The sequence below is a fragment of the Dendrobates tinctorius genome, unplaced genomic scaffold (assembly GCF_039654945.1).
Source record: "Dendrobates tinctorius isolate UK_male_01 unplaced genomic scaffold, ASM3965494v1 ptg000214l, whole genome shotgun sequence".
Lineage (NCBI taxonomy): Eukaryota > Metazoa > Chordata > Amphibia > Anura > Dendrobatidae > Dendrobates > Dendrobates tinctorius.
Genome location: NW_027361881.1, coordinates 11,703,409 through 11,714,169, shown reverse-complemented (window position 1 = coordinate 11,714,169; position 10,761 = coordinate 11,703,409). Strand labels below are relative to the sequence as shown.

The 10,761-nt window shown below is 49.1% G+C and overlaps 1 long non-coding RNA gene across 1 annotated transcript; it reads left to right on the top strand.

Moving 5' to 3' along the window:
- The first annotated feature begins 3,904 nt into the window (after nt 1-3,904).
- LOC141058682 (uncharacterized) lies at nt 3,905-10,074 on the top strand. The gene is made up of 3 exons (XR_012222275.1): nt 3,905-4,825; nt 8,216-8,294; nt 9,345-10,074. It is a non-coding gene; the product is annotated as an uncharacterized lncRNA (long non-coding RNA).
- Nucleotides 10,075-10,761: the final 687 nt, after the last annotated feature.

Here is a 10,761-nt window from a genome sequence, read left to right as displayed (position 1 = left end):
CTGCGGCACACTCGATGGCGGTTTATTTTTGATCCTTCCGATAACAAGGTCCCTATCCTGTAATAATTTTTCATCCAGGGCCTTTCCAGGTATAAGGTCCCCCATGCAGTAATAAGGTCCCCAATTCTGGGCCCCTTCCTGGTATAATGTTCCCTATCCTGGGTCGCTTGCAGTAATAATATTCCCCAATAAGGTCGCCCATTCTGAGCCTCTTAATGTAATAATGTTCCCCATCCTGGGCCCCTTGCTGGTGTAATGCCCCCCCATCCTGAGCTCCTTCCAGTAATAATTTTTCATAGGGTGTCACATTGATATGAAAGTCTTTAATTCCCCTGTAGCGCCACCACAGGTGAATAGAAGAATTGCACATCAATGAGCTCTCCCTCCAAGTATATGTGGGAAGCAATGGGACTAAATTTTGTACAGGTCAGTATTAATTATTGTTTATTCAATAGTGGAATGTCAACGCGTTTCGGGTCAGACCGAACCTCCAGTCTTCTCCTCTGCCGTTCCTCCATACTTTAGAGTTCTAAAAAGTTTTTTGTAACTCTCGGCTCTGGCTTACAGATGAGGATCCTTCCCTACTAAGCGTCCGACAACCCCTTTTTGGGATCTTTGAGAGGTTGTCACCCCACTGGACACAAACTGTTTTCGAACTCCCTGATTACTTATATCGGGCGCCATTTCTTTACACTTCTCTTCTTTATTATTTAAAAAGTAATCTTTATATAGCGCTAACATATTCTGCAGCGCTTTACAGTTTTGCATACATTTTCATCACTGTCCCCGATGGACTGTGGGAGGAAACCGGAGTACCAGGAGGAAACCCACGCAAACACGAGAACATACAAACTCTTTGCAGATGTTGTCCTTGGTGAGATTCGAACCCAGGACTCCAGTGCTGCAAGACTGCAGCGCTAACCACTGAGCCACCGTGCTGCCCAAAATCATAGAGGAGAATGGAGCAATATGGCTGGAAATGAGCATAGACGACCACACAGGAGGTAGAGGGGGATGAGGATGTCATGGAGCTGTCGCGTAACGTTACGCGCAACCGTAACCAACCCACTTCTCCCACGGGACGCGCACTCGCCTGCGGGGAGGAAGGGAAAGTTGCATTTTATGCAGTCATAAATCAAAGTCAAGTCCAGGGCTGAGGGGAGATAATTCTCCCGGGGCTTTGTTAAAGCTACCATGTTCTATAACGTGGTAGTGGCAATCAATCAAAAATGCAACGGAGATCCGTGATAGGGACATGTGCCGGCGAGAGCTCCAATACCTGCTGGGTGCCAGCCCATCCGGGACAAGATAACGGCACGCACCATGTAATTAATGATCCTGTCCTTTATCATAATTTCTGCACAAACACTATGCAAAAGTTTTAGGCAGGTGCGCAAAAAATGCTGCAGTTTCTATTAGATGCCAAGCGGAAAAAAAAACTAGACAAATCGGCAAGAATGATTAAAAAGTAATTAAAAATGTATGAAAATCACAACGCGTTTCGGCAGTATCCAGCCTTCTTCAGGTGTCCAGCCAGTCCAGAGAAAAAGCGGACATGACAGGAGAAGCTACACGACTCTGCCTCTTAACGTGTGTTAACATGGGGCAGTCGTGCAGCTGCTCATGTCATGTCCGCCTTTTCTCTAGACTCGGACAACACCTGAGGAAGCCTAACTATTGTCAAAAAACATTGTGATTTTTATTATTGATTACTTTTTATTCATTCTTGGTGATTTTTATGCTTTTTTTCCTAGGTATCTCCTGTCACTGGGATCTTCTTGCCCTAATTGCACTTTGCCTGACCTTTACCTGAAGGATTCCCCCACAATAACCAGGTTTGGAGCACCTCTTTGTTTCTCATATAAGGTGTATATTGAGGTGTATCATATATGGCTTTTCTTCTAATTGTGACATTATTGCTTTTTTACTGCACTCGAAAAAGTACTACTTTCTCTTTTTTCCCAGAAGGGAAAATTCTGGCAGTGTATAACATTTTCTATTGTTCCAGTTCGGTCCACTATGTACTTCCAGCTGCTGTAGGACCTTCGTGTTGCCCATTCACCTTTCTTATATTGATAATTATCCTAGCTTTTGTAGTGCCTCTGCCCCGTGCCTGGTCCGCTTCCAGGTACTCACCTAGCGACTCGGGGTCGTCGCTTCAGCATGGTTCCCAGCGAGGATGCTAGTCTTCTGGGGTCTCCGTCCCATGTTCGGCACTGCCGGCTCCTGCCTCTGCTTCTTGGATGCTGCCGTAGGTCTCTTGGAGAGGCGCATGCGCACTTCCGGTCTCTTAAAGAGACAGTGCACCTTTTTCAAATATAGGTCTCAGCCAGTGGCTGAGTGTCCTGTATTATGTCAGACACCTCTGCCCTTAGGGAGATGCCTGAGCAACAAGTGTTTCCTGTTGCTATTCCCAGTTTCTCTGTACCTACGTGCCTGTGCTCTGCTACCATCTTGCTAATTCTGGTTTATCTCTGCAGTGTGCCTGCCAAGTCTCTCCACATCTCTCCAGACTATGCCAGTACCTTCTGTGCCAGCGCCTGCCAGATACAGCCCATTACCCGCTCCAGCCTTTTGCCACCTGCCTAGTTCTCCAACTCCTGCAGTTCCTGCCAGCCCCCCTGTCCCGCTGGGTCAACTTCCACGTGTTTGGGGTCTAACTGCAGGTAGCATCTTGCGTCCGTTGGGCATTCCAACCTGGCCCTGTTTGAGGGGTCTTGCTGCGGGTGTCTGGGGTTTGCATAGTTGCGCCCCCTTAGGAGCCCCCAGGTTAGTGGTCTTCTGGTTCTATGAAAATTTCATTAAACGAATGATATGGCTTCACCATCTGTGCCTCCGCTTCCTTTTGTTACAGATTGCTCAGGCCATGGAACCCGCCGGCTCCGAACCACCTTCAGCCACTGAGTTATACCAGGAGGTCACCCGCTTGAGGAACCAGCAGAAGATCATGTCTTATCTGCGGAACTTGTCAGCCCATGTGGACTTGGCAACATCTTCGGCTTCATCCGTTCCTGCTCTGACCACAACCACCTCTGCTGCTGGTTTCCAGGCTCCCAGCTATTCGTCAGGTAAAGGACCTTGTCTGTCCACCTGGTTCGACGGAGATCCTGCCCAGTGCCGGGAGTTCATTATTCAGTGCATGTTGCACTTTGAAATTCTGGGCCATCTGTTTGCTTCTGATCTGGCTAAGGTAGCATTCATTGTGTCTCACCTCGCTGGAGAGGCTCTCGCTTGGCTAAATCTGTTGAGAGAGAGATCCGTTAGTCAATGACCTCCAGTCTTTCCTAGGGGCTTTCTGCAGGACCTTTGATGAGCCCGGTCATACTACTTCGACAGCTTCTTCTCTTCTTCGCCTGCGTCAGGAGGATCTCACAGTGGCCCAGTACGCTGTTCGGTTTTGCATTCTTTCCTCCGAGTTTTCCTGGAATGACGAGGCGTTGGTGGCCACTTTTTGGAAGGGTCCGTCTGGTAGAATTAAGGATGAGCAGACATGTCGGGACGTCCCTAAGTCTCTGGATGACCTGATATCCCTGGCGACCTGGATTGATCTCTGATTTCAAGAGCTCTCCGGGGAAACTAAGCGGGAGAAGGCCTGGCCTGGCACCCAGCTTCCAAAGGCCGACTGTTTTTCATAACCCTGCTTCTTCTACAGAGACTATGCAGGTTGACTGTTTGGACATGGCTAAGCAGCGCCAGGAGGTTCGCAGCTCGGAGGGGAGGTGTTTCTACTGTGACAGCTCCAAGCATTTGATCTGTGTTTGTCCTGAGAGGTCGGGAAACTCCATAGCCTAGGGCCAGTAGGAGAGGCTTCCCTCGGTGATGACCGTTCCTCTCCTTTCCTGCTGACGACCGTGTCAGTGTCCTTCGGCACTGTCAGTTTTTCCATTGCAGGCTATGTAGGGAGATGGACCGGGCTAGTGGTATCTCTTTTGTGTTAGGGCCGGAACTATTAGGGCCGTCACCACTGTTGCCGGGGGAGAGCTTTCTGACCAGGACAGACCTTTGCACTCGACTGTAGGGGGGTCAGACTTAAAAAGGATGGTGCGCGCCAATGCAGGGCTTTTGGCAGGAAGACGGAGTGCGCAGCAGAAGGCTGACTCACTCTCCACAGACAGACGCCAGAGTACAGGACCGTGCTGCATATTACCAGCCCACACGAATACTGACTTTGAGCAACTTCTGACTGTGTGCCGTTCCTCTGACTGCTGCTGGCGCGCAACCTAGTTCTCACTGTGTGGAATACGCAGAGCCAGGTAGCATAGCCCAGGCCCCCACCTCTGAATCCAGTTGTCCTAAGGCGGCGCCACAAACTACTCTACATCGTTTGCTTCAGCCCGAGACCACGAGGCTACGCCTAGGAGAGCCATGATACGCCGCTGCCATCAGGAGGCAGTGCCTCACTTTCCTACAGGACTAGGCCGGAGACTTCTCGGGTCACTTGCAGCACCACCATGGGATTTCAAGCCTTCAACATCCAGAAACATCAGAAAGATAAGTTTACCTGCTATATGAACATTTATTCTCTTTCTGTATCTATACTAAGCTTTACCTTCTATACCTCTTACACTCTCCCTGCCTTGAGTATCCCCTGTAATAAACCCATTAACTCTTGCTCTGCCTTCTGCTCATCACTGCATCCCACGTTCCTGCTATATCTCACAGCTACCTGGATTCCGGGTTCGCCGGGAACTTCATTCAGCAAGCCGTGGTGGGCCGTTACCAGTTTCCAGTCCGGAGCATTCAGAACCCCGTGTTGATGACTTCCGTGGATGGCAGAGCCCTGACTGAACCTGTTCGTTTTCAGACTGAGCCAGTGGTACTTCAGGTAGGTCTGACACATACTGAGAGAATCTGTTTTCACGTTTTTCCTGGTTTATATCACCCCTTGCTTTTAGGTTGACCTTGGCTACAAACACACGAGCCCATGTTAAACTGGAGGACCGGCGAAGTCCTGCACTGGGGAAACTCCTGTTTCAACAGATTCCTCGCTCCCATTCGTCTGGTACGCCCCGTCATCTTCCCTACCGGGTTTACCGTCCTCCTACTGGTCATTCACCGACGTCTTCGATAAGAGGCAGAGATGCTGCCTCCTCACAGGTCGTATGACTGTCCCATCGATCAAGCTCCCGGGGGTGTCCCCTCCACTGGGCTGAATTTATCCACTATCCCAAGCCGAAACCCAAGCCATGTCGGAATACATCAAGGAGAACCTAGCCAGAGGATTCATTCGTAAGTCATCATCTCCGGCGGGTGCAGGTTTCTTCTTTGTTAAGAAGAAGGATGGATCCTTACGGCCCTGTATCGATTATAGGGGTCTGAATCACATTACGGTAAAAAACAAATACACGTTGCCACTTATTTCGGAATTGTTTGACCGTCTCAGAGGAGCCAAGATCTACACCAAGCTGGATCTCAGGGGGCTTATAACCTGATCCGTATATGCCAGGGAGACGAGTGGAAGACGGCCTTCAACACCTGAGATGGCCACTATAAATATCAGGTTATGCCATTCGGGCTCAGTAATGCTCTTGCGGTCTTCCAGGAGTTTGTGAATGATATTTTCAGGGACCTCCTCTATTCTTGTGTAGTTGTTGTAACGCTCACACCCAAACTGGATGGCGCGAGAGAGGATTGTGGCCTCACTGTGCAACAAACCAAACTACTCGGGAGGGGTGTGATTAAGCAGCTACCTTGGTGTTTACTGGAGCCTCTAGTGGTGAGGTCAGGCTTATGCAGCAGGTAGCTGCCAGATACCACTCCAGGGCTGTGTCTGGCAGTAGCAGCTGATCCCACAGGGGAACAGAACACTAATGACAGGTGCGGGCAAGTACTGACAGGCACGACTGGTAATCTGGCAGACACAGCTGGCACTCTGGCAGGCAGGCGGGCACGGCTGGCACTCTGGCGGGCAGGTTCAGCTGGCACTCTGGCAGGCAGGGCTCAGACTGGAGAAACCAGAACCGTTTCAGGTGGTGCAGGAACACAGGCAGGGACAAGTAGGATATGGGAATAGGTAGGAACTAGTTCAGACTGGAGGAATAGGAATTTCTTCGGGAAGGACAAAGGACAGGAACACAGATGCGAGTGGGATATAGGAACAAGTAGGAACCAATTCAGACTAGAGGGATAAACGAACCGGTAAGAACCAGTACAGACAAGAAGGACAAAGAGCCGCAGGGTGCAGAGCGGAAGCAGAACAGAGCCGCAGAGTGCGGAGCAAAGCAGAGGAGCGGGAGCAGAGCAGACCCACAGGATGTGGGACGGGAGCAGACACAAGGACACACACAGCTGAGTATGGAAGGCTACAGACAAGGATGCAAACAGGTATAGGAAATGGACTTAGTACAGACAAGGACGGACACAGGAACAAGTTCAGGATGAAGGAATCAGGCCTAGGTATACAGCCCCCAGGGTGGCGGAAGAAAGACACATAGAATACAGGTACGGGCCTCGGTATGCAGCCTCCAGGCAGGTGGAATGAGACACAAAGAATACAGATACGAGTCTGGATATTGTAATGTCCCTGCCGGCATCACTGCATGGCTTTATATCTCCCATCAGGCAGATACACCATCTTACTTACCACTCCAGGCCATGCTGTGAGTTCTGTCCTCTGCCTGCTCCATGCTGTGGGCCTCATGTCCTTACTTGCTGCATACTTCCTGGCTGTAGGCTAGGGGGCAGCAGCGGCACTTCCAGAGTTTTATAGAGACAGTGTGCATGCCTCTAATTTGGTCCCAGCCTATTGCCAAGAGGCATCGGGTACTTAAAGCATCTCCACCCATAGGGAGATGCCTGAGCAAAAGACTCAGTCTGTACCTTGCTGCTGAATTGCCAAGTCCTGTCCTGTTTTCAGTCTCTCTCAAGTTGGTCCTGCTTCTTCTCGAGGGAGCAGTCCATCAGGTCATCATATTCACCGACCATAAAAACGTAGATTACCTCCAGTCTGCACAGAGGCTGAATCCACGCCATGCCAGATGGTCCTTGTTCTTTGCTTGATTCGACTTCGTTCTGCACTTTCGTCCTGCCTGCAAGAATGTCAAAGCTGATGCACTCTATATGGCCTTTCTGCCCCCCTATTTGGAGGAGGAGCCTCAACACATCATTGAGCCATTCACAGTGGTGACTGTAGCCTCCATCAATCTGTCTCGGGTTCCTCCCAGAAAGCCTTGGTTTCCAGTTCGGACAGGAGGCGAGTTCTTCCTTGGGGTCACTCTTCCAAGTTGGCAGGTCATGCCGGACTGGAGAAAACTTTGCAACTCATTTTCCGTTACTATTGGTGGCCTACAATGGGAGAAGACATTGGGGAGTACGTCTCAGCTTGTCTCTCCTGTGCCCGAAACAAGCTTTCCATCCGGACACCTTATACCGCTTCCCATTCCTTCAGTTCCCTGGCAGCACATCGCTGTGGACTTTATTACGGACCTCCCCGTCTCCTCCGGCTGCTCTGTTATCTGGGTTGTGGTGGATCACTCTACAAAGATAGCTCACTTTATTCCTGTTTGGTCTTCTGTCTGCTCCTGAACTTGCTGACTACTTCATTCAGCATATTTTCCACCTCCTTGGGTTTCCTCTCCACATTGGGTCTGACAAGGGTGTCCACTTCGAAGTTTTGGAGGGCGGTCTGTAAAATAATGAATGTGGAGTTGGATTTCTCTTCTGCTTATCACCCTCAATCCAATGGTCAGGTGGAGAGGATTAATCAGATCGTATCCAGGTTCCTTCATCAACGTGCATCAGGATGACTGGGTCAAGCTGCTACCGTGGGCAGAGTTCTCCTATAAAAATCATGTAAATGAGTCCTCTACTAAATCTCCTTTCCAGATTGTCTTTGGATTCCAACCAGTAATTCCTCTTCCAATCTCTGGGCCTTCGGGCATTCCTGCTGCTGACACCCTTATGGAGGATATCTCTAAATGTGAGAGACACCAAGACCGCTCTAGAGAGAGCGTTGCAATGCATGAAGAAGCGTGCCGACAAAAGATGTCTGGATGCTCCGACCTTTCAGCCTGGGGATAAAGTGTGGCTCTCCTCCAAGTACATCCGTCTGAAGATGCCTTTCTACAAATGGGGACCTCGCTTCATTGGTCCCTTTGAGGTCTTTAAACAAATTAATGCTGTCTCCTACAAGTTGAAATTGCTTGCTTCTTTGCGTGTGCCTAACTCTTTTCATGTTTCCCTTCTCAAACCGGTAATCTTTAGCTCTTTCTTTAAGGACCTAGGTACCACTCCAGATCCCGTCAGTGAGGAGGATGTCTTTGAGGTTGAAAATATTTTGGAAGACAAAATGAAAAGTAAGCCAGCTCACCAGCCACCTGCGCTGATCCTCGAAACCCCGTGCAGACAAACGTGGAAACGAGCAAGGCAAAGGAAGAATTGGTTCCAGTTGCGTATAAAATCCTTTTATTGAAAAAACGTATTAAAATGCACAAATAGCTTATGCGCTCTCCACAGGTGCCATAACAGACAGAGGCTACGCGTTTCGACCTTGTCGGTCTTTAACCAAGCCAAATCTTCCTTTGCCTTGAAAATATTTTGGCCACAAAAAGGGTACAGGGAAAGACTTTTTTTGGTGGACTGGAAGGGCTCCGGTCCTGAGGAGAAGTGTTGTGAGTAGAGTTGAGCGACTTTGGTCGGATCGGATTTCGGGAAACCTGAATGAAACAAAATTTGAGTCGGATGACCCCAATGCAAGTCAATGGGAAATAAAAGTCGGCATTGAGCGGATGACATTCATCCACTCAATACCGACTTTTATTCCCCAATTGACTTGCATTGGGGTCGGGTTTCGGACGAAACTCCGACTTTTTTTGCCCTAGTCGGACCAGTTTCATCCGACTCAAATTTTGTTTCATTCTGGTTTCACGAAACCCGATCCGACCAAAGTTGCTCAACTCTAGTTGGGAGCCCAAAGAAAATATCCAGGTCCCTCTCTTATGGAAGAGATTTTTTGCAGGCTTGAAGAGGGGGTGTAAAGGGGGGTACTGTAGCGCCTCTGCCCTGTGCCCGGTCCGCTTCCCAGTACTGGTGCCTCGGGGTCTTCACTTCAGCACGGTGCCCAGCGGCGATGCCAGTCTTCTGGGGTCTCCATCCCATGTCCCGTGCTGCCTGCTCCTGCCACTGCTTTCTGGACGCTGCGCGTGGCCCGTAAGTCTCCTGAAGTGGCTCTGAGGGTGCGCACACTCCCAGCCTCTTAAAGAGACAGCGCACCTTTTTCAAAAATAGGTCTCAGTCAATGGCTGAGTGTCTTGTATTATTTCCTCTATCAATGCTATTCCCAGGTTCTCTGTACCTGCTTGCCTGTGCTCTGCTAGCATCTTGCTAATTCCGGTTTGTCTCCGCAGTGTGCCTGCCAAGTCTCTCCACATCTTCCAAGACTACACCAGTACCTTCTGCGCCATCGCCTGCCAGCTACAGCCCGTTACCCACTCCAGCTGTTTGCCACCTGCCTAGTTCTCCACCTCCTGCAGTTCCTGCCAGCCTGCCTGTCCTGCTGGGTCAGCTTCCATGTGTTCGGGGTCTAACTGGAGGTGGCACCTTGTGTCCATTGGGCATTCCAACCTGGCCCTGTTTGAGGGGTCTTGCTACGGGTGTCTGGGGTTCGCATAGTTACGCCCCCTTCGGAGTCCCCCCGGCTAGTGGTCTTGTGGGTTCACTTCACCATCTAGCCTCTGCTTCCATTCGTTACACATTAGACAACCCGTTTAATTTTCTTTTTGATTGCAAGTGCCCAGAGCCTGAGCAGCACAGCTCCATACACTGAGCAGTGGCCATTCCAGGGTACTGCAGCCTACATCCAGTTAAAGTGAATAGGATTTGAGCTGCAGTACCAAGAGTGGCCACTATATTGCTGCAGTGTTCTGGTTCTGTCCACTGTAAGCTTCCAGCTGTCAGACTCCCAATATTCTTATATTGATTGCCATCTATTCCAAAGATCATGTCATTAATATATTAGCTATGGACAGCCCCTTTAATTTTCTTTCTGACACTAAGCTCCAAATCTTCTTTCTTCTGTCTACACAGCTTTCTGCATTGACCACTTAGGAAAAGTCTATGAACATGGATTTATACAACTCCCATTGTTATCAATAAGCTCTTAAAGGGAACCTGTCACATTGTACATAAAGTCCAATCTATGGGCATCATATTGCAGTGCAGGAGATTGATATATAGATTTATAGGAAAAGATTCAGTATAACTTGTATACTACTCATTTTTCTATCTAGGAGTCCAGTGGGCTGTCTGTGACTGTGCATGCTGAGGACCGCCCACTGGACTCCTAAGGTTAGAAAAAAATAGATATTGAAAATCTTTTAGTATAAAACTATATATCAATCTGTTCAGCGCCTCCTGCTCTACAAGATGATGCCCGCTGATCAGACTCCATCTGCAATGTGCCAGGTTCCCTTTAAGTGCTCCCTCTAGTGGTGAAATGGTAAAAGCTATATAAATAGGTATTAGTATTTATTATTTTATTCCCTATACCTTTAATGCGTTTCCCCATGATAAAATACAAAGAGACATACATCACAATCCTCTGGATCTACAGATGGTAAAGCCTGTAGAACATCAGTAGGAATATGGCCGTTTGATGTACGGCTGCGGTGAGGACTCCCGGGGGCGCAGTTACATAGATTAGCGGCTATGAAGTAGTGAACATACTTTCCTCCCGGGTAAGAACTCATCACATCACCGAGTCTGATATTATAGGATAGTAAGATGTGACACACAAGCCGGCATTGTTATAAGCTAGCGGTAACA